Source organism: Octopus bimaculoides, chromosome 15, assembly GCF_046866305.1.
Source record: "Octopus bimaculoides isolate indiv1 chromosome 15, ASM4686630v1, whole genome shotgun sequence".
Classification (NCBI taxonomy): Eukaryota; Metazoa; Mollusca; class Cephalopoda; order Octopoda; family Octopodidae; genus Octopus; species Octopus bimaculoides.
In genome coordinates this window covers 23,186,043-23,210,954 of record NC_142942.1, presented here as the reverse complement: position 1 = coordinate 23,210,954, position 24,912 = coordinate 23,186,043, and the positions used below count along the sequence as shown (strand labels likewise).

Below are 24,912 nucleotides of genomic sequence, written 5' to 3'. Positions count from 1 at the left end.
CTCTCTCTCTCTCTCTCCCTGTCTCACCACCACCACCACCACCGGCAGACACAACACACATATTATAATATATTTTTAGTCAACTTTCTTATGCTCTATATATTAAATCCAGGATGAAACACCAAGTTAAAAATATTTCTACCTGACTAATCAAATATTTCTGACATGACAAGCTACAACAACAACAACAACAACCATTATTATTATTATTATCATTATTATTATTATTATTATTATTATTATTATTATTGGCAGAAGTGTTGGCGTGTCAGATGAGATGTCTCACAACATTTCTTCTGACTCTTTATGTCCTGGGTTCAAACGTCACTGAAGTTGACTTTATCTTTCGTCCTTTTGAGGTTGAGAAAAATAGGGACCAGTCAAGCAGTGGGTTCGATATAATCATTTGTCCCCCTTTCCACAGAATTCCAGGTCCTGTGCCTATAACAGAAATGAGTTTTATTGTTATTACTTTTTGTACACAGCAAATCTTCCAGCTTTTTGGGGTTTTTTAAATTTTGTTTTTTGGGGGGTGGGGGTGAGAGGGGTTTACATAATCTTGGAGATGAAACCAAAAATACTTAGCAAAGTTGGCAGAGAAATTAAAAAAAAAAAAAAACTGGTTTAATCCTTTTGATAACGCTCTTTCAGTGACTGTTTTTCAGCAGCAGTACCTTCATCATCATCATCAACAACCACAGCGACAGCATCATCATCGTCATCATCATCATCATCACACCAGCAGCGTTTTAATGTCCCCCAACGCCAGACAAGTTTTGACTGTTTCTGTGACAGTAATGTTTGCTTTGCAACTCATGTGTGATGTCAAGACAAGGAGACAGAGACACATACATACACGCACGCACGCACGTACACATGCACACATCCATGCATATGCACATACACATGCATATACATATATATATATATATGCATACAAACATACACACATGTGCACACACACAGATATATACACCCACCACGGGTCTCTTTCCATTTGCTTTTACAAAATCCATTTATTCTTCTACTTGTTTCAGTCATTTGACTGTGGCCATGCTAGAGCACTGCCTTTAGTCGAACAAATCAACCCCAGGACTTATTCTTTGATAGCCTAGTACTTATTCTATTGGTCTATTTTGTCAAACTGCTAAGTTATAAGTATGTAAACACACCAACATCAGTTGTCAAGTGATGGTAGGGGAACAAACAGACACACAAATGTATACATACACATGACGGGCTTCTTTCAGTTTCCGTTTACCAAATCCACTTACAAGTCTTTGGTCAGCCAGTTGGTCAGATCAGCTGCCATAGCTCTATACTTCTGTACACCTTGATTAATATAGCCACTCCATCGACAAATATGCAAGTGCATATTTTTCTAACATATGGATTTTTAGAAGACTATATATATGCATATGTATATATATCATCATCATCATCAACATTTAGCATCTGCTTTCCAGGCTGGCATGGGCTAGACAGTTCGACAGCAACTGGTAAGCTGGAGAGCTGCACCAGGTTCCAGTCTGGTTTGGCAGAGTTTCTACGGCTGGATGCCCTTCCTAATGCCAACCACTCCGAGAGTGTTATGCCTTTTATGTGCCAGTTACATGACACCAGCATCAACCACAACTATGATGAGTCTTCTCAATCACAGCATATTGCCAAAGGGCTCGGTCATTTGTCATTTCCTCCATGAGGCCTAACATTTGAAGATCATGCTTCATCACTTTGTTCCATGTCTTCCAGGGTCTACCTCTTCCACAGGTTCCCTCAATTGTTAGAGGTCGGCACTTCTTTACACAGCTGTCGTCGTCCATATGCATCACAGGACCATAGCAGAGAAGTCATCTCCTTTGCACATCACATCTGATGCCTCTTATGCTAAACTTTTCTCTCAAGACGCTTACACTCTGTCGTACATGCACATTGACATTCCACAACCAGCGAAGCATACTGGCTTCATTTCTTTCAAGCCTGCACATGTCCTCAGCAGTCACAGTCCATGTTTCACTGCCATGTAGCATGGCTGTTCCAACACAGACATCATACAATTTGCCTTTTATTCTGAATGAGAGGCCCTTAGTTACCAACAGAAGCAGGAGCTCTCTGAACTTTGCCCAGCCTATTTTTATTATAGTAACTATGATCTTGGAGTCACCACCTCTATTGCTGACTTGGTCACCAAGGTAACAGAAGCTATCAACTACTTCTAAGTATCACCCCCCCCCCCACTAGCAATTTATGGAGTCTATTTTCTGTACATTTCTAGTGTTTATTGTACCTGTACACCTGCCACACAAAGACTATACACACACATATATATATATACATATATGCATTGACACACACACACACGTATGTATAATACATATATACATGTGTGCGTGTGTGTAAGTATGTATGTATAGTTACATGTTTTTGGAACATTATGCATTAGTAAGTGCACCAGTTTTCAGTGTTGTGCACTCAATGCATTATGTAAACTGATAAGTGCATCACACTCTATTCTGATTTGCATCTTGGCAATATATTCTACCTGAACATGCATTTATATATATATATATATATATATATATATATATATATATATTTGCATATTTATATATGTATATATGTATACATGTATATATGTATACACACACACACATATATATATATACATGCATGTATATAAAATAAAGATGTGCTTATATATACACATACATTACTTATATATTTATATATACATATATGCATCACACACACGCATACACACGCATACACATACATATATATGTATTTGTTAAATAATTGTAGTTGCATGTTGACGTGTGTGTGTGTTGGAATGTAAGTATTACTCGATCGCTACTGTAGTAGTAGTAGTAGTGGTGGTGGTGGTGGTGGTGGTGATTGGTGGTTAGTATATAGTGTCGCGGTGATTACAATGGCTTCAGTGACAACAGCTACAACAAATTTGATAACAATACTAACAACAACAACAACAACAAGCCTAACCAAGATTAACGACCACCACAACAAGAAGAACAGTGTCACCGATATTAACAATGAAGGCCGTAATGACAACATCGAACATAACAATAACAGTAACATTGTAGACAAGCAGAAATCTTATAAACCATGCGCGCACACACACACACACAAGCACAAGCACAATCATGTGTGTATAGTCATTTTGTCAGACACACATTAATATACACCCACACAAAGTTAAACACGGAAAATTTCTCACACACGCACACAAACGTGTGCGTGTATACAATGAGAGAGAGAGAGAGAGAGAGGGAGGGAGTGACAGATAGAGAGAAACACTGTTTCTTTTTATCTCTCTCTCTCTCTCTCTCTATCAAACCTCTAACTTCTCTTTATCATCTCTCTCTCTCTCACTCTCTGCTGTCGTCTGACTCTCTCCCTCACTACCAAACATATCTATCTTTCCATCTCCACGAAACCTTATCTTCCCCTCTCTTTCTCTTCTCTCTCTCTAACATTCCCGCCCTTTTTTCGTCGACGGTTTTCCCCCTCCGTCTTTCTTATTATCCTCTTTATTTCTAACTCTTTCCCTCTCTCTCTCTCTCTCTTTCTCTTTCCATCTTTTTCTTCCTCTCTCACGTATCTCCTACTCTCCTTTTCATCCACACAGTTTCTGTTTCTCTTTTTTTCCTCCTCTTTCCTCTCTCTCTCTCACTCTCACTTTGCTTTATCACTCTTTCAGCGCGAAATTTCTTCACACATACGATCCTCTCTTTCCTTCCTTTCTTTCTCTCTACGCAATATCATTCCCATTGCCGTTCTCATACAATCTCTTCTCTTCTCTTCATCTCTCACAAACAAACATTGACTCTTCTCTTTCTCTCTCACTAGCTTCTTCATCTTTTCTTTCTCACAACACATGTTCGCTCCCTCTCTATCTCTCATTCTATCTATCTATCTATCTCTAGCTCTCTCTCTCTCTCTCTCTCTCTCTCTCACCTGTCTTACCCACATGCAGGCTCTCCCTCTTCTCTCTCTCTGTTCCCCCTCTTTATATCTATTTCATACATACATAAACACGAGCCAACGTGGTTGTCGTACCTGCATGAAACAGCAGCCAAACCACCCTACAGTATTTTTAAAAGGGATATATTGAATAATGTAGTCTTAGATAACACTGTTTGAATAAAAGTCGGCATGGTCAAGGCTAGAATGCCTCTGGCTGTTATAGATCTGCTCAACCAGGGTTGACCTGGGGCTAAGAAACAACACGCGATCAACCCTCCTCTCTTTCTTTATCATTCATACACACACACACCGATTCCTTCTTTCTTTCTCAACCTCTCCATCATACACACATTTTTCCTTTTTCCTTCTTCTTTCTCTCTCTTTAAATCTTTTATACACATTCACGCAGCCTCCTTCTCCCTTTCTCTCCTTATCTATATATCATTCATACACACACACGCAGACTCTCCCTCTCTCTTTAACTCCGTCATACACGCACAACCTCTCCCTCTCTCATTCACACAGATTCCCCCTCTCTTTATATCTTTCATCATACACGTTCAGTCTCCTCTCTCTCTCTTTATCACACACATCTTCTTTTTCTTTCTCCCGCTCTTTCTTTACCTACCATTCACACTCATACGGACTCTTCCTCTCCGTCTTTATATCTTTCATACACAGACGTTTAGACTCTCCCTCACTCTCTACTTGTATCTATCACACACACACGGCCTCTCCTTCTCTGTCTGTCTGTCTCTCTCTCTCTATCTCTATCTCTCTCTCTGTCTCTCCTTCACCCTCAAGCCAGTCGTTCCCTCAGCACCGCCCGTCTCACCATCTTTGTACATCTCTGCCAGTCACCGAAGCCAGAGATCTTAGCACTGGATGCTGCTGATGTTCTTAATTCTCCCTTGCGATGCTTCAGTTTCAGACTGGCACAAGAAGAGGAACGGAATCTAGTCGCCGCTGGTTGGGTCCTTTACGAAAACAGTCCCCAATTCTCGATTCCTTTCACTAGTTTAAGGACAATCAGATGGAAGGGTGTGACTCTGTAGACCAGTTCTCACTATGATGAAACAGAAAGTCTGCAATCGGCCTTTCCAGTGCTTTCTACAGAATTTCCATTACAACCGCGACAGCAACACAACCACCACCAGCACCACCACCGCCACCAACAACAACAACAACACATCCTCCACTATTACTACTACTACTACTACTACTACTACCACTGCTATTACTACAACTATTAACACCACTGCTGATATCACAACAACTGGCACTTCACTTAACGTTTCTCATACTATAACACCTCCAAGACTGTTGTTCTTTTGGGATGAATTTTACCATTTCGTGTGTGATGCTCTTAAGCCAACATTTGCCAAACAAACAAGGAACTTGCCTCGAAGAAAAGTAAGTTAGCTTCATCCCTTCATTACTTCACTGTATTCTTCAAATTTTTCTTCTTGATGTTTTTCTTCTTCTTTTCCCGTCTTCTCTTATTTTCTTATTCTTCTCTCCTTTTCTTCCTCTGTCTTCTCTCTTTCGTCTTCTTTTATTTTCTTCTTCAGTCAACTCATTCCAATTCCTTCTTCTTTTCTTCCTTCTTCCTCTTCTTCTTCTTCTTCTTCTTCTTCTTCTTCCTTCTTATTTTTCTTTTCTCCTTCCTCCACATCTTCCATCGTCACATTTTTCCTTTTTCTTTTTCTACTTCTTCCTCTTCCATTTTCTCCGATCTAGTTTTTTTGTATCTTTCTTTCATTACCACTATCATCTTCATCCCCATCATCGTCATCGTCGTCGTCGTCTTCATTATCTTCTCGTTCCACTCGTTCTTTCCTTCCTCTTTCCGTCATCTCTCAATGTGTGAAGCACATATATATTCAGAACTATTCCAAGACATTGCTTCCTACTCTTCCACACCACCATCTTGCTAGTCAGACAGTTCGTTGCTCTCCTAACAGTAACCCCCCTCTCTCTCTCCCATACTTCACACACCTACCAATTCCCCGTGTTTATATATATATATATATGTGTGTGTGTGTGTGTATGTACATATGTGCTTGTATGTGTATGTAGGAAAGAAAAACATTAACGCCAAAACAGTCTCAGCTGCATTCCTGTAATGTATGTACACGCACACACACTGATAGATGTGTGCGTGTGTGTGTGCGTCAGTATATTGATCTGTCACTATCAACTACCTACCAACCTATCTAGACATACATACATATATATATATATATATATATATATATATATATATATATATATATATATATATATATATATATATATATATATGTGTGTGTGTGTGTGTGTATGAGTGTATATATATATATATATATATATATATATGTAGAAATATATATGTCAGTCTGCATATCTATCAATCTACCTTTACATATATATAAATATGTGTGTGTGTGTGAATGGGAAGAGAGAGAGAGAGAGAGAATGTATATATGCTTTTAATATATACACACGTTTATTCAACGTATGCCATTTAATACAGTCAAAGCATACACACACACACACACACACTCAGTACATTATTAATCTCACCATACAGATTCTATTCACCATTTTCTGCATATACACATGCATTTTCTACACTCATTCTGTAATCCTACCGCATACACATGCATAACACTCTATAACTATGCTACACACACTCACACACACACACACACACATGCTGTTTAACGAGGGAGCCAGAAGCCGACCAGGAAATCCTTTACGCGGTCACTCAAATTGTTTGAAATAGCAGTAAAATCTCTTTCAAATCACAATTTAAAACGGACATATTCGACACTGTGCTCTCGGGTTTCTACACATAGGAAAAGGACAGGATGGTCACAGCTGGAAGGCTTTTGATCTGTAGGTCTATTCAACCAGAAAGCTGTTCCTGAGATAAACAACAAGAATCACCGTAACCAAGGATCTTCTGTGTGGTTTTGTGTTAGAAATAGCAGCCAGATCACCCTTCTTTCATACTCTATCATCTTAAAGAAGGAAGGACATGTTTCATAATGCAGTTGTATACTGTTACTTGTTTTGATACATTTTCCCCTTTGATATTGGAGTGTGTGTGTGTGTGTGTGTGTGTGTACATACCTCTCTGTGACTCTCTCTCTCTCTCTCCCAAACACACCCACATGTAATAAATAACTCTACAAGAGAGAGCCTTCAAGCGCTAGAAATCCCCACCAAATCTTTGAATTACACCCTGCTATCTTAAAGAGGAAGGACACAACACATTAGATATTGTAGTTGGTTTTACATAATCAGTGTCTAGAACAAAAAAAAAATGATTAACATAAACGAAATGGTCATGCTTGGATTGTTTTTCAGTAGAGTTTACCTGCGGCTAAACAATAACAGTAGCTATAATATATATATATATATACATCCACTATACATAAACATATATATATATATATATATATACTTCACTGCGTGTGTGTGTGTGTGTGTATCTTTTGCACACACACACACACACACACACACACACACACAGACACACACACACACACACACACGGATGTAATTGCTTTACACACTATCTATACAACACGCCCTCTACATACAGGCATTTTTCTCTGTCACTCTTTCTTACTCTTTCTTCCTCAAACATGAACACACGCGTGCACACACACACACACACACAGTATATTCTGCTGCTGTATAACCAATGTTTAACTAACCCTAACCCTAACCCTAACCCTAACCCTAACCCTAACCCTAACCCTAACCCATAACCTAGTGACAGTAATATCACAAATGATTAAACCATGTCATTTACATAATTTCGTCACTGCTTCCATTATGATGTAACAAACATTTATGTAAACCATAATCTCAAACTGAAACCAAACCTTCAACAAACCATAATTTGAAACTGTAACTAACTCCTAACCAAACCAAATTAAACCATATTCTTAGACTGAAGCCAAACCTTCACCAAACTGGAATTTCGGGCTAAAACCTAATCATCATCAAACCTTCACCAAACTATAACCTCATGCTGTAATCAAACCTTTGTCAAACTTAACTAAACCTTATTCTCAAACTGAACCAAACTTAATCAAACCAGAATTTCCAACTAAAGGTATACCTTAACCAAACCTAATCAAATCACAACTTCAAACTGTAGTCAAACTGTCGCCAAACCTTTTCTAAACCTTATCAAATCACAATCTCAAACTGTCACCAAACCTTAACCAAACTAATTGTCATTCTATAATCATACGCTAACCAATTAGTAACAACAATTCTTAACAAAATTTCACCAAACTTCAATAAAATTTTAATGAAACCATGACCAGATTTTGACCAAATTAGCACAAGGCCTTAATTAAAACAATACCATTGCTGTTAAACGAAGACATTCAATTAAATCTCAACAAAAATATAAACAAATCCTAATTTATAACTCAACTTTTGACAAAACTTAACAATTCTCAAGATTTACTCCACTTTAATACAATTAGAAAAGAAATAAAACATCGTCATTGTTATCATCAGCATCATCATAATCATCACTATATTGTCATAATTATTGTTGTTGCCATCATCGTCATCGTTTTAAGTTGGGTGGATGGTCAGTGGCATTGTTTCATGACTGGATGCTCTTCCCATCACCTACCTTTCTAGTCACCATTTACATCAACAGATAGGCTCACAATGCAATTATTCAAAAACCAAGTTATAATTGAAATATTTAAACCAAATTGAATAGAAAGCATTCATTAATCAAGCAGATAATTAATCAAACATAGATGTAAGTATGGCTGTAGGGTGAAGGTGTCTACTTCACAACCACGTGATTCCAGGTTCAGTCCCAACTGTTTTCTGCCATGGCCCCAAGGTGACAAATGCCTTACGAGTGAGTTTAGGCGAAATGAAAACCAAACGGGAGACCCTTGTACATCTCTCACCTTCTCCCTCGTTCTCGCTTTTCATTAATCTATCAACCTTTCTCTGCCTTGTCTGCCTTTCCGTCTGTCTCTCTTTCTCCCCCCTCTCTCTCTTTCTCTCTTCGTAGGCCCTCACTATATTAGACCAAAATAAATGACCGGTGCCAAAGGCCACATTGTGTTCTATGGCTCCTCACCATTGTCTCAAGAGAATACGCATAAACCGTTCCACGGAGTATACAGACACAACCAAAACTCTTGAAGACACTGCCCCAGCATGGCCGCAACCCAAGGACTGGATTCAGTAAAAGAATATAAAAGTATAAAATAGCCACTCTATGGTTCTGAAAGTTTGGTCAAGACACGAGAATCAAGGCCATCCTTTGCATGTGAGTGTGGTTTGGTGACATGTACACTGCTTTTTTTAGTTGATTAAGGTGCCTGTATAGCCCAAGGTAGACATAGGCACCCTCTTGGCCCTCCCGCTCTGTATCCAGTGGATCGTCAAGTATGTAACATTGGAGAGAGAGAGAGAGAAGTACGTCAACTTGCAGCTAATATTTGCTAATAGCTAAGTGGACTGAAAGAATATTAAATGAAGTGCCTTGCTCAAGGACACAATATGCTGCCTGATCCCAGATTTGAACCCATGACTTTATGATCATGAGGCCAACGCCCTAACTTCTAGGTCACACACTTCTAAGATGTCACTAAGTCTTTATAAAATAACCATGTGTTAGGTAAAAGTGCATGCAATGCCTCCTAGACATTAACCAAAATGGAACCAAACCATAAGCAGAACTGGAACCAAACTGAAACCGAATGTTATCCAAGCCCTTGCCAGAATTGATCAAACTGCAACTACCAAACCTTAATGAAATAATAACCTGTTGGTAACCAAACTGTAACCAATGCAAAGGTTAAGACATAACAAGATGTTAATCTAACAAAAAAAGAAAATGGTAAAGTTATTTTCTCGAGTCATCTTGGTTTCCATGGCGTATAAATTCTCCACCAGGATGGGACGCCAGTCCCTTGCAGGGTTACTCCTTTTTGCCAGCTGAGCGGACTGGAGCAATGTGAAATGAAGTGTTTTGCTCAAGAGCACAATGTGCAGCCCGGTCCAGGAATTGAAACCACAATCTTACGATCATGAGTCCAACACCCTAACCACTAAGCCACGTGCCTCCACAAGATGTTGATCAGACTGCAATGAAACAAGGACACAAAGTTAAACAATCATTAACCAGGCTCTGTAACCTAACAATAACCAAACCTCAATAAAACCTTAATCTGGTTGTAATTAAACAATGCTTCGTTTATGTCATAATGTACTTTACGAATCTTTGTAATGGTGATGTCACAGCATGGCCACGGCCCTTGGCTGAAAGAAATAAAAGTTATGACTCAAACAGTAATGAAACTATAATGAAAGGAATAAACATATGTTAACTGAACTGTAACCAAACAGCACAAGTCATTGAGCAGATTGTAAAGGAAAGAAAATTACAATGTGAGGCAGTCATTATGCAAAGAACACCCAAACTATAATGAAGAGAATAAGCATATGTTAATTAGGCTGTAATGAAGAAATTGTTAATGAAGCTGTAATTAAGCCATAATGAAATGATAATGATAATTAATCAAGATGTGATGAAGCTGCAGTGAAACAAGGGCCAGGGTTAACGAGGCATTAAACTGAATGATCGACATGACTTGGTTTCAGAGGTGGAAAGTGATGAGGAGGCTTCACCATGTTGATTCGAGATTCTGCTGATGGATGAAGAAGAGATCAGATCAAGAATGGCAGAGTTGGTTATGGTAGTTGCAAAGGAAATTCTGTTTTGGATTTGATGCTGCTCTGTCATGTTTCTTCCTTAATTCTGTTTTAGTTTCAAGGATGGCCCTGGGTATGTTCTCAAAGAAGGAGACAGACTAGTGAATAGTGTGGTGGCTGTCGTAGACCAGTGGTGATGGTCAGTATGACAGGCATCAAAGGATTTCTTCAGAGAATCAGAGAAGCCCTTGCGTTTCTGCAGATGCCTTCTAGCAGATCAAATGACTTCGTAGAGGCCACCCTCACGGATACCCTGTGTATAGTAGACTAGGTGAGTCTTCCATGTACAAGTACTCTCTAAATATAAAATACTCTGACTGACTCTCATCTCACACAATATGTTGACTCCTACTCTTAAGTGAGTCACTATACATTATATATCAGTGTGTGTGCTTTGTGTATGATCAATAGATACTGTCGGCCAGTTCTATGTGCATTGTGTATAAACTCCAAGTGTTTCTTATCCCTTGTCCATGTAGTATGTGTGTACTCAATATTTATTGTATGTGTACTCTGTAAGGAGTGAGCCCTTCTGTTATGGTGATGAGTAGAAGGTTCTTCTCTGTAGAGCACAGTCTTGGGCCAGAGGTGACCCCCTAATCTTTAAAATGTGCCCATGTTTTCATGCTGGTCACTTCTGCATGGTTGGAGACAACAGATATGAACCCCAGTGGAAAAAACACACAAAGGATATACATGACATTGAATATATTCAGAGTACATAATGGGTACTCACTGGAGTACATGTGGAGAGTATACTCAAGGTAGTCTTTGCATATACATAGAGTATTAACACATTGTGTACATACACAATGCACACAATGTGTGTGTGTGTGTGTGTGTGTATATATATATATATATATATATATATATATATAAAATATATACGACGGGCTTCTTCCAGTTTCCGTCTACCAAATCCACTCACAAGGCTTTGGTCAGCTCGAGGCTATAGTAGAAGACACTTGCCCAAGATGCCATGCAGTGGGACTGAACCTGGAACCATGTGGTTGGTAAGCAAGCTACTTACCACACGGCCACTCCTGTACCTACGATGGGGTTCCAAATATACTGTTTGGTGCTAAGATGAGGTGGCCATAGCTGGAGTACCTTTGATCACAGGTTAGTTTAACCAGGACAAACCTGGGGCTAAATAATGTGTTTAGTCAGTGGAGGAGGGACAGAGCCCACAGATTTAGTAATTTGCCGCTCCCCTCTAATGCGGCTGATGTTCACTTCCTATATGTTTGTGCCTTTACATTGATTGACATACTAAAAATAGCAGTTAAATTCCCATCAAATCACAGGTTATTTTATAGAAAAGGAAGGATGTATTGAATGAGGGAGTCATACACATTCTGTGTCTGAATAAAATCATAGATTTGGTGCATCAGTGCTGACCCAGGGTTATACAATAACAACGGCGTGTAGGAACACGGATAGTGTAGTCCTAGATAGACTTATGTCTTAATAAAAGATTGGATGATTAACGTTGGAATGCCTTTGATCACAGGTTGCTGAATAGTGTCTTGCCTAGGGTTAAATAACAATAAGAAGGTGAGAGAGTGGAAAAGGAAGAGGTGAGAGAGGGAGAGGGAGAGAGATGTGAATGAAGGGGGGGGGGGGGTAATTGTGTATGTGAGGTGGGTGTGGGTGGCGGTGGTATGTAGGTAATGAGTTGAGAAGAGAAGAGGCTGTTGTAGTAGTGGTAGAAGAGACAGGGAGAGGAGACAGTAGATTTATTGAGCCTCTCTGGTTGGTGTGTATGAATATGCAATCAGTGAACCAGGAGTTGGTGGGTATTGAAGCATGAATCTTTGTTAATCAGCTGAATGGGCTTCTTGTGGATAGGGGTGGGTGTGGAACAAGAACAATACCCTACATTAGCTATGGGAATGTGTGTGTGTAGGTACACCAGCACTGTCCTAGATATGTGAGGAGTTGTTCATTGTGAGATTAGGATGTGTGTGTGTGTGTGTGTGTGTGTATCAGCAAGCCAGTCTTGTATATATAAGCAGTTCTGTTAAATGTGTCTAGGATATCTGTGGGTATAATAATAGTAATACTGTCTGGTATATGTTAGCAGTATGGCCCTGGATATATCTATATACACATACATACATTATATATGTATATATATATATATATATATATATATACATATATATATATATATATATGTATGTACTATAATTTTTCTGAATCTTCAGATTTTTTCAATATTCTAGGCTACTGGTTTTAAATTGATATTAATCAAATTAATATTCAATTTTTTACCCTTGTTATTAAAATTGATATATATATATATATATATATATATATATATACACACTCACATATGTATGTATATATGTATATATACATATATATATATATGCGTGTGTGTGTGTGTGCGTGTGTATGTATAGATATGTATATATATATAAGTATAGATATGTATGTGTAGGGCAGTACTAAACTCATCCTGAAACTAGGATGTTTGGGAGTGTCACAACGGCAGTCGTCATCATCATCATCATCATCATCATCATCGTACTGTCCTTATATCAAAGCAGGAAGTTGGGAAAATGTTTTGGTATTATTTATTCTTCACCATTACACATGTTTCATTAGTGGAGGCACGTGGCTTAGTGGTTAGGGTGTTGGACTCATGATAATAAGATTATGGTTTCAATTCCTGGACTGGGCGATGCATTGTGTTCGTGAATAAAACACTTCATTTCTCGTTACTCCAGTCCACTCAGCTAGCAAAAGTGAGTTATCCTGTGAGGGACCGGCTTCCTGTCCAGGTGGGGAATATAGACACCATGGAAACCAGGAAACTGGCCCTTATGACTCAGCATGACTCAAGAAGATAGCTTGCTTTTGTTTCATTTGCTAATCCTATGATCATGTGACTGACCAGACTATCAGATGTTGTTACATATTGCTAATCACAATGCACTTTGTATTGTTTTAGCTTTTGAATGATGTCACCCCCCCCCCCCCCTGGCTCAATGAGCAGGCCAACATTCCCCGCTGATTGAGTGGGGGGGGGGGGGGCTAGAACAACATGAAATGAAGTGTTTTGCTCAAGAACACAATACATTGCCCAGTCTGGGAATTGAACCCGTGATACAATAATCATGAGTGTAACAGCCTTATCACTTGGCCACATGCCTTCATTTGCTAATAAGAATTCTAAAATTGTGCATGGAGTAGAAAACATGTAAGAAATCTCCTATTAGAAATTCTTCAGGAAGAGAATCTGATAATTATGAAGAATTATTTGATTCTCTGAAGAATTTCTAATAGGAAATTTCTTACATGTTTATCCAACATTTACGATTTTATAATTCCTATTAGTGAACGAAACATGTGTAATGGTGAATACATAATATGAAAAACTGTTTCCAACTTCCTCTTTTGATATATAATGACTCTGCGAACAAGATTTCCAGAATTTTCAACTCTAATACGTACCACACATAAACATAACAACAATATATGGAATTGGAATCCTGGAATAAGCAGACGTGCTACAAGAGGACACAGCTTCAGTTTTAACCCTACCTACATAATATATATATATATATATATATATATATATATATATATATATATGTATCAACATCAAAAGTCAAGTACATCAGCATCAAAATAAAAATCAAATGGAAATTTTAGTTGTGATCCCTGTGCCGGTGGCACGTAAAAAGCACCATCCGAACATGGCCAATGCCAGCGCCGCCTTGACTGGCTTCCACCAGCTGCATTACATGCAAGACTGGTAGAAGGCAGTGAGCACCTGATGATGTTACAGCTGCCAATAACAATAATGATAATAATAATAATAATAATGATAATGATAATAATGATGAAGAAGTCAAGAAACTATCAAAATATAAGGATCTTGAAATGGAAATAAACCAGACTTGCAGAGTGAAAGTATAATCTGTTCAAATAATAACAATTGTAGCACAAGGCATGATAATGAAACCATAATGAGTTCCATATGAATTAAAGTTTCATTCAGGAAACATTATTATTACATTATTGTCTCATTATGGTGATATTTTAGTTTCATTATAGTTTCATTATGGTTTCATTATAGCTTTTATGTGAATTCATAATGGTTTTGTAACAGTATCAATATAATATTACCTGGTTTCCTTATGGCTTCATTATTTTTTGTTATTGGTTCATTATATTATCATTTATTTTAATTACAGTGTTTTTATGGTTTCGATATTGTTTCATTGTGATTTTATTATACATTACAGTTCCATTTAGTTTTCTTGTATATATACACACACACACACACACACACACACACACACACACTCACATATACATATATATATATATAATATATACGTATATATATATATATATATATATATATATATATATATATATATAGTTAGAACAAAAATAATAATGATAATAATTAAACTAATAATAATAATAAGAAGAAGAAGAAGAAGAAGAAGGAGAAGAATGATAATAATGCCCGGATGCAGTACCAGGTAGTGGCTCTGATGGCTTCTGACCTTAACTGATTGGAAGTTTTTATCATGTACATTGTTTTGTCTTGGTATAAAAAGATGGGCTACAGCAAATATTCTGCTTAATACCACAGATTTGCTTGTCACTTGTTTGACCTTAACCAGTTGAACATGTCCCTTGGTGGCTGACGATATGTGCATCTCTGATCACGAGCAGAAGTAGTGGGGGAGCATCATAGCCATGTGTTGAGACGAATTCTTTGGGGTTTGAATAATTCACCTCTGGAAACATGGGTGTTTGGTTCATCATCCTTAAACAACCATTATTCAGGGACCTTTTGAGTGAGGTGGGCTACTTGACCTGAAGAAAAAATAACCGGGCCCCACCTGCGAGGTCATGCGCTGTTTATCTTGATATGAGATCACCATGTCACACACATATGGCTGTGATGCATGTGCCTGGTGTACCCTTATCAGGCGGGTAGTCATGATGGGTATACTGGGCTTTGTATATTTTACCCCAGTGTCACTTTGATGGCATGCACTGCTCTCTATAATAGTAATCTGTTAACATCCATTTCCATGCTGTTATGGGTTGGATGGTTTGACAGGTGCTAGCAAGCTGGAGAGCTGCACCAGGCCCCAATTGTCTGTTTTGGCATGGTTTCTACGGCTGGATGCCCTTCCTAATGCTCACCACTTAGAGAATGTACAGGTGCCTTTTACATGATGCCAGTGCAGATGCTCTTTATGTGGTGTCAGCACGGGTCCTTCAAGAACAAAATGCACCATCCAGTTCAGGAATTGAACCAGTCACCTTCTGCATGTGAGCCGAACACTCTCACTGCAAGGCCACCTTCACAGTATTGGCTGTGAAGTTGATCCAGTTTGATTTCCCTTCATTTAGATTGCTAATAATGTTTGGTAAACGCATGAACATCACACACTCTCATAGCTCCTGCCATCAGGAATGGGGAGGTCTATAAAGGGTGGGTGATGTGCACTTATTGGTAGATACCCCTGGTCACTAAAGGTCATCGAAACTGCCTCTTTTTATCAGTAGTTGGGTGTTGGCTTGTTATATATATATTTAGCTTTATCTTTCGGCCAGCAGGTGGCATGTGGTGTAGGGCACAGGTGGGGGGGGGGGATGTTTAACTCTTCCACATTTCATTCCATACCACCACCACCACCACCACCACCACTGCTGTCACTGCTGCTGCTACTGTTATTACATCTACTACTACTGCATCTACTACTGTTACAATAAGTACTACTACTACTACTACTACTACTACTACTACTTGTACACCTTTTTTTTAAAGGTTAATAACTGTCAGTGATTGTTAATTAGTTGGTGTGTGTGTGTGTGTGTATGAGTGCATGTGGGAGATATTCTGGCTTGTATGTAGAGTGTGTTCATTATACATACATACATACATACATACATACATATGTATATATATATATATATATATATATATATATATATATATAATCAGACTGGAGCCTGGTGTTGCCATCCGGTTTCACCAGTCCTCAGTCAAATCGTCCAACCCATGCTAGCATGGAAAGCGGACGTTAAACGATGATGATGATGATGATGATATATATATATATATACACTCACACACACACACACAGAGTGTCACATACATACAAGCATTTGTATAGATATGCATATGCACACACATATGTATACACAACGCAAGATGTTGTCAAGGTGTTTTTACCTGATTTGAAGGTCTTAGCCCATCTTTTATACTAAGTCAATTATTATTATTATTATTATTATTATTATTATTATTAATATTATTATTATTATTATTATTATTGCAGAAATTTTCAAATAGTTGAGTCACGTGTGAGTATTTCAGTAAATGATCACAAACATTACAAACATTAGAAAAAATCCTAAAAAGGTCTTTAAATCAGTTTTATTAGAATGGAGGAGCATCATTTAATGTTTGCTGGATTAAAATGTTGATTTGTGGAATCGGTTTCCTCTGAAATACATCCAGAATGGTAAGATCTCCCTATCGGATATGTGTTCTTAGGGTTTCATAGTCAGGAGCAGACATGGCTACAGACACAGGCACAAACGCATGGTTAAGATGTTTGCTTCTCAATGATACATGGCTTCATGTTCAGCTCCACTGCATGGAACACCTTGGACAAAATTCTTCCACTATAGCCCTAGGCTGACCAAAACCATGTCAGAGGACTTGGTAAACAGAAACTGAAAGTAGCCTATGGTATAAAATAAAAATAATGTTTCCTTCTCAATCCATGCCAGGCTCATAAGGGCCTGTTTCCTGGTTTCAGGGGCATATATATTCCCCACCTGGACAGGATGCCAGTCATTCACAGGGTTATTCATTTTTGCCAGCTGAGTGGAGTGGAGCAACGTGAAATGAAGTGTCTTGCTCAAGAACACAACGTGTTACCCGGTCCAGGAATCGAAATCACACTCTTACAATCACGAGTCCAGCACCTTGACCACTAAGCCACACGCCACCACAGCCTATGGTGTATATATATGTGCGTTTATGTACACAAGATCTGGTAAAAAAAAGTACTGGAACTGTTGCTATGACAACCAGGCTGAAGTACACAGAGTGAAGTCGCTTGGCACAGATTGACTTTGAACTCTGTTGCAGATGGAGTTGTAGTGTTGTTGGCTCATTTCTGTTGTTCAGAGAAGAAGCCTGGAAGTAAAGCGTGGAGAGTGTGGTTGTCTCAGCACACCACAGATGCTCCTTCGGTGACCCCATGGCAGTGAAAATGTGTGTGTGCGTGCGTGCTTGTTAAAACAATGATGATGATGACGATATGTGTGTGTGTATGTGTGTATGTATATATATATATATATATATATATATATATATATATAGATATAGATATATATATAGATATAGATATATATATATAGATATAGTTGAAATTTAGAGAAAAACAAAAGACAAAGAGAGGTGTATGAACAAGAAGCAGGTGGATTAGTTTGGTGCTCGGGAAAGGAACAAATGGAAATAAACATCGAAAGAATAAACAGAAAATAAACAGAGAGAGATATGCATGTGTGTGTGTGTGTGTGTGTGTTAGTCCCCCCTGCCATTGCTTGACAACAGATTTCAGAAATATTGCTTTGACTTGTATTTTATCTGTAGCTAAATATACTGGCACAAGAGAGAGAGAGAGAGATGATCATCAGTTAAGGTTGGGATTTTCTCCGTTCTTGTCCTTGTTGCAAATACACACACACACACACACACACACACACTTGTATAATAATGATAGAATGCTGTCTGTTACAACAGCAAATTAAAGAGGGATAACTGATGGATCAGTGATGGATCCAAGAGAGATTCACGTTTTTATCAGTTTTTTATATAACGAATGAAACAAATAAAAGCAAATCTGAAGCAGCCTTAATCCTTAATCCATCTCTGATCCACCATCTATCATCTTCCTTCTGTTGCATCCCTAATCCATGTCATGTCTAATCTACCACTGTTCCATTGATCCACTAATCTTGTTGATCCACTCGTCCTATTTGTTGATCCACTGTAATCTGCTGGGTCACTGATGAGCAGATAATCTTCAAATCCCCATCATTGGTTTTATCTTCCATTCTTTTAAAGACATGTCTTTTATTCATTTACTTGTTTCACTCATTAGGCTGCGGTCATGCTGGGGCACTTCCTTGAAGAATTTTTAGTCAAAAGAATTTACCCCAGGACTAATTTTTTTAAAGCTCAGTACTTATTTTGTCAGTCTCTTTTACCAAACCACTAAGTTATAGACACCCCCCACACACACATATGTGACAGGCTTTTTACAGTTTCTGTCTATCAAATCCAATCAAATGACTTTGGTCAGCCTGAGGTTATAGTAAAAGACATGTGCCCAAGGTGCCACACATTGGAACTGAACCTGGAACTGTGTGGCTGGGAAGCAAACTGTTTTACCACACAGCCACACCTGCCCCTATGTAATGTGTGATTTGCGGTAAATTTGGCTGCTATTTCTTGCAGGTGAAGCAACCATGTAACTGCACCATCTCTGGCTCATGGGAGTCAAGGCTGTTGTTGTTGTTGTTGTTGCTTTGACCAAGCTGACTTTTTTTTACTGGTGTTGCATATTGAGGACAATATTATCCAGTGTGTCCTTCCTTTGCAAATGGAGATTTAGCTGCTATGCAACCGGGTGAGCACATCCACATAAAAGGCTTGTTTTGGTGAGAACGGAAGGTTTATAACATACCAGCTTCAAAAAACTTTATCTCTTCAGCTGAATCAGGAATTAATGGTCAAAAAAGCAAATGGAAACCAAGCAGACCTCCTCTTCCTCCTTCTCTTTCTTTTTCTCCTCCTCCTCCTCTTCCTTCTTCTTCTCTTTCTTCTTCTCCTTCTCCTCCTTCCCTCCTCCAACCATACATTACGTCAACACAACTCCTCACAACAACACACTTGAAGTTCTTCTGAAATTCTTAGAAACCTTTCGTTTTATGCTTCTTTGTTTGTTTGTTTGTTTGTCTGTTTGTTTATTTATTTACTTATTTATTTTTATCATGGAAGGTATTTGTGAATTCACATAAAATGATATGTGGAACATTCCAGTTTAGGCCAGAGAAATAGTTATGTCATCTAGATATATATATATATATATATATATATATATATGTAAACGGCACACAGGGCAAGGTTCAAAATTGCGCCCACCACCACCATCACCACCACTACTACTGTCAACCAAAAAGTGGAAACTTGCATAGAAGTGGCTTAATTAGAAAATGATCTTGGCCAATATTGAACCCCACTCAAAGTGGTGGCCAGGGAACGTGCCCTGCTTGCCCCACCCTAGCTACGCCCCTATATGTATATATATATATGTATATATATATATATATATATATATATATATATATATATATATATATATATATATATATATATATGTATGTATGTATGTATGTATGTATGTACAGACACACACATATATATACACTGGTATATCTTAAGATATATATACATATATCTTTTATATATGTATATGTATATCTATCTGTCTATAAATGTGTGTGTGTGTAAAGAGTGAAAAACAAAGAGAGAGAGAGAGAGAGAGAGAAAAGAAAGAAAAGAAAGAAAGAAAGAAAGAAAGAGTCAGACACAGAGACAAATAGGTAAATAAATGAATAGGCAAATATTGACACGAAATATATGTAGAAAGTGTCTGTCAATGTTTAGTTGACCAACAGACAGTGTGTAGGCGTTGACTGGACACACAGTGAACGTACACAGTGAATGGACAATCGGTTGGATAGATGCAGTGTGTAGGGGTTTAGACAGATGCCATATATAATTGTTGGACCTGGAGAGATAGACACAGTGTGTCACTTTTGATCAGATAGACAGTATAAAGATGAATTGACAGGATACATAGGCACAGCATGCAGACGTTGGTTGGATGTACAGACATTGTATGTAGATGACAGACATTCCGTCATTTACAATGACAATGTCTCCAGCTGATCTGATCCTCGGAACAGCCTGCACAAGAAATTAACATGCAAGTGGCTGAGCACTCCACAGACATGTGCACGCTTAATGTAGTTATCAAAGATATTCAACAGAATGTGATAAGGCTGACCCCTTTGAATTACAGGTACAATTCATTTTTGCCAGCTGAGTTGACTGAAACAATGTATAGATAGACCATTATGTAGACATAGACTTAACAATGTCTACGAATCCTTGTCCTGTTGTTCTTAACAATATACAGATTAATTCAACTAAATAAGTGACCCCTCTACTTGCAAAAACAAACTGCCCTTCCTACCACATCTCACCTTATCAACCCCCAGAGCAGATAAAAGGTTAAATTTGACCTTGATATAACATCACCCCACCCCGCTAATCTATCCCCCCACCCTGACTCCATCCCGAGGAGGTATGTTAAAATAGCGGAAGTTACAATGCTATTAATATGAAGTACTTGACTTACGAACAACAAATACCCCAGCACTTGGCACTGTGGGGTGGGCTGTGGCGTTTGGATCCACCCAAAGACTTACACAACATTAAGTTAGACGGCTAAATATAGACTTCACTGTTCTTCTCTCATTTATGATCCATGTGCTTAACTGGTGGTGGTGGTGGTGGTTGTGATGGTGGTGGTGGTGGTGGTGGTGGTGGTAGTGGTGATGGTAACTGTAGTAGACGTGCTTGTGGTGGTGATGATGTTGGTGTTGATGGTGCTGGTATTGGTGGTGGTGGTGGTGGTGGTGCCTTCTTATTTATGTGCCTTTGATGGAATTATGTAACCAGTGATACCATCAGTAGTACTACTACCGCTGCAGCCACTTGCAACTCAACCACCATTATCACCATGACCACCACCACAAAAAGAAAAAACTACGATCATCATTATGACCTCCACCAAATCATAAAAACACACATACACGCTCACAAACTTACATACATGCATTCAAATACATTTGCATGCATAGACATACATGCAAAAAGATGCACATTTACACATGCAAACATGCATACAATAGCATACACACATTTGTACGCTCAACCATGTTGACATACACATGCACATACTCATATTCGCATACTTAGACACATTAACATACATACATACACACATATACATGTACATATATTTACATATCAGCATTCATATATATATATATATATATACACATTCATATATATATATTTATATAGCCTGGCTCTATGAATTAATCGTTTGTTATCTCATAGTTTTAAGATTTCAATGATGTGAGTGTTTACTTCTAGAATGACATTGTAGGGTGTGTGTGAGAGGCTGGATCTGGCCAGTTTGAACATAAAAATAGGTGGAATATTTAGGCCAGACATGAGTGGATTAAATGCCTAAGGATTAAATCGTACTGAGGATTTAATCCGTTTGAGAGGTTCTTCAATAAAAGGACCAAATCCAGACAATGGAATCAGTGGATCTGTAAGAACATCACATTGGATGCCTTGTGATGTTTGTTCCAGCCCATTGTGTTCTGAGTTCAAATCTCACAGAGGGCTACTCGTGTGGTAGCCTTCATCCATTGCCCAGTTTAACACCACCCCCTGGCATGCTGGGTTCTTTGGGGACCTTTAACTGCATTCAGGTCAAGTCCCCGGTTTAAGGATACCTTCCTCCCTTTCTGCCTCCTATCCCCTCCACCCCCCATGCCCTTTACCGGTTTCAGATAGATAGATAGATAGATAGATAGATAAGAGGGGGTGCTGAAAAGTTCCTGGCTTTAAGGGTGTCATGGAAGGCCTTTAAAGGGTTTAGAAAAACTGAAGAGCTGCTGCAATAAGTGTGAATCCAAGGGAATATGCTGAACACAATCATAGCTAATTCTCTTGTATTTTCTTTATCCCAAAGCTAGGAACTTTTCAACGCCCCCTCGAGCGTGTGTGTGTGTGTGTGTGTGTGCAAACAGTACTCCCCCCCACACACACATATTTCTAGAAACCCAAGCAGTGGTCACATGACTCAGATTTTCTGGGGAAATTAAAATTACTTAATTCCTTAAATATATTGGATTCTTAATTCTAACCACCCCACCACCACCACCACCACCACTTCTCTTAAGCTGCATTGCACTCCACCCCCACCACCACATACCACCGTACACCACCCCCATACATCTTCACATACCATCACGTACCACCACGCCTCCCCCCTCCCCTACACCACCACATACCACTGAATACCATAACTCACCACCATTCGCAACAACAAGGGAGCATCTATCTGGTCGTTGACCTGCTAGAAATAGCAGCCAGAATCTCCCACTCTGAACACCCTCCCTTCTTAGAAGAGAATAATGCATTAAGTTCCTTGCAGATTGGAAAATGAAACAGCTTTGATCACAGGTCTTTTTTCATCAGGCCTGACTTGGGTTTCAACACCGACAATATCAACAACAACAACACTATTTCTTCCTCTTAGTACAGAGAAACAAACAGGAAGCAAAAATGTCATCGTCATCGTCATCATATTAATCTCCACTCTCCCAAGCTTGCAAGGGTCAAACGGAATTTGTTGTGGCAGAGTTTCCACAGGTGGATGCCCTTCCTGTGGCTAACCCTTACCCTTTTCCCCCAAGCCAGATATGTTTACCATGGAAGATTGGAAAGAAATGATGCGCATTTTCAACAATCATGCAACACAGACACACACATGCACGTGCACGCACACACACCACAGGCACATGGGCTTCGTTCAGCTTCTTGTAGGGGCCACATGCAATGGGCTTCTTTCAGCTTCCATCTAGCAAAGCCATTCTCGAGGATTTGGTTGACCTGGAACAATAATAGAAGACACTTACCGAAAGTGCCATGCAACAGGACTGAACCCAAAACTACGCTGTGAAGAATCAAGCTTCTTAAGCACACAGCCACACCTGTGTCACTCGCTGATAGAATTAATAATATCATTAGCTCCAAATACAGGTGAGATATACGACCACAAGTCATTAATGGGAGTCCACCTGGCCTACCTCTTCTGATAAAAGGAATAGAAAGTACCTTGGCATCAATTGTTTAAGGTGCTGATCGATAATACATCAGATCAATAATCTATCAGTGATCAGAGCGACATAATCTTCCCTTCCACCACCTTCGTCCCATGACCCTGAACTATTGCAACAACGAAAGGAGTTTTTCACTGCACTGCACCTGTCTATCTCTCTATCTATCTATCTATCTATCTATCTATCTGTCTATCTATCTATCTATCTATCTATCTATCTATCTATCTATCTATCTATCTCTCTCTCTCTATATATATATATAATATGTTTCCATGGGTCACAGAAAGTTTATTGAGGTAGACTTTCTATGGCCAGATGTCTTTCCTGTCAATAACCTTTACCTGTTTCCAATTATGGTAATATTTCCCCAGCAACCAGGTATGTTTTCACAAGAATCTTGTGATGTCAAGACAAGGAGACACGACACAAACATACACACAATCGTATCACACACACACACACACGTATGATGGGCTTCTTTCAGTTTCTGTCCATCAAATCCACATGCAAGTTTTGGTTGGACGAAGGCTACAGTAGAAGAGACTTACCCAAGGTGCCACACAGTGGGACTGAACTCAAGACCACATGGTTGGGAAGCAATGTCTTAACCACACAGCCATGCTGGCACCTGTGCTCCTGTACCTTCCAAAAAAGACAGGATGGTCATGCTTGGAACATATCTGGTTATGTTTCTGCTCAACCAGGATTGTTTAGGCGTTAAACAACAACAACAACTAAATCCCATTCCAGTTTGTGTATTTCGTACCAAAATCTGTTTTGAAATAGTGAGACTGTGTTAACTTCCGTTATTAATACTTAACCAGCCTACATGAGGATTTGATCCTGGTCTGACCTCCCGACAACATTAATGTCAGGAAGTCAACAAGATTGAATGGATATATTTCTATTTACATATGTTAAGCACCAGATTATTTTAGATGTTTAAATTAAGTATTATGGATATGTGCACGTCATCATGCTTGTATTATTAATGTATTAATATATTTTATGAATGCAATGCATTCGTTAAACACCAATATTTTTTACATGGTTAAATTATACGTTATAGATAAGTGTACGTCATATATTTTATTCATGACCTCACGTTGCTTTGCTGCT

At 38.7% G+C, this 24,912-nt stretch overlaps 1 protein-coding gene across 3 annotated transcripts in view; it reads left to right on the top strand.

Annotated features, from left to right (window-relative positions):
• Window positions 1-24,912, top strand: part of LOC106874118 (rho GTPase-activating protein 6) — a 76,621-nt gene that overhangs the window by 6,699 nt on the left and 45,010 nt on the right. Inside the window, exon 1 of one of the 3 annotated variants that reach the window (XM_014921725.3) lies at window positions 3,866-5,397. The exons of 1 other annotated variant lie outside the window; for it this stretch is intronic. The gene's annotated coding sequence lies outside the window, so the exon portion shown is untranslated. Of the gene's footprint in view, window positions 1-3,865; window positions 5,398-24,912 lie in introns of those variants that run through there. One more of the 3 variants, XM_089363573.1, reaches the window with a different exon arrangement.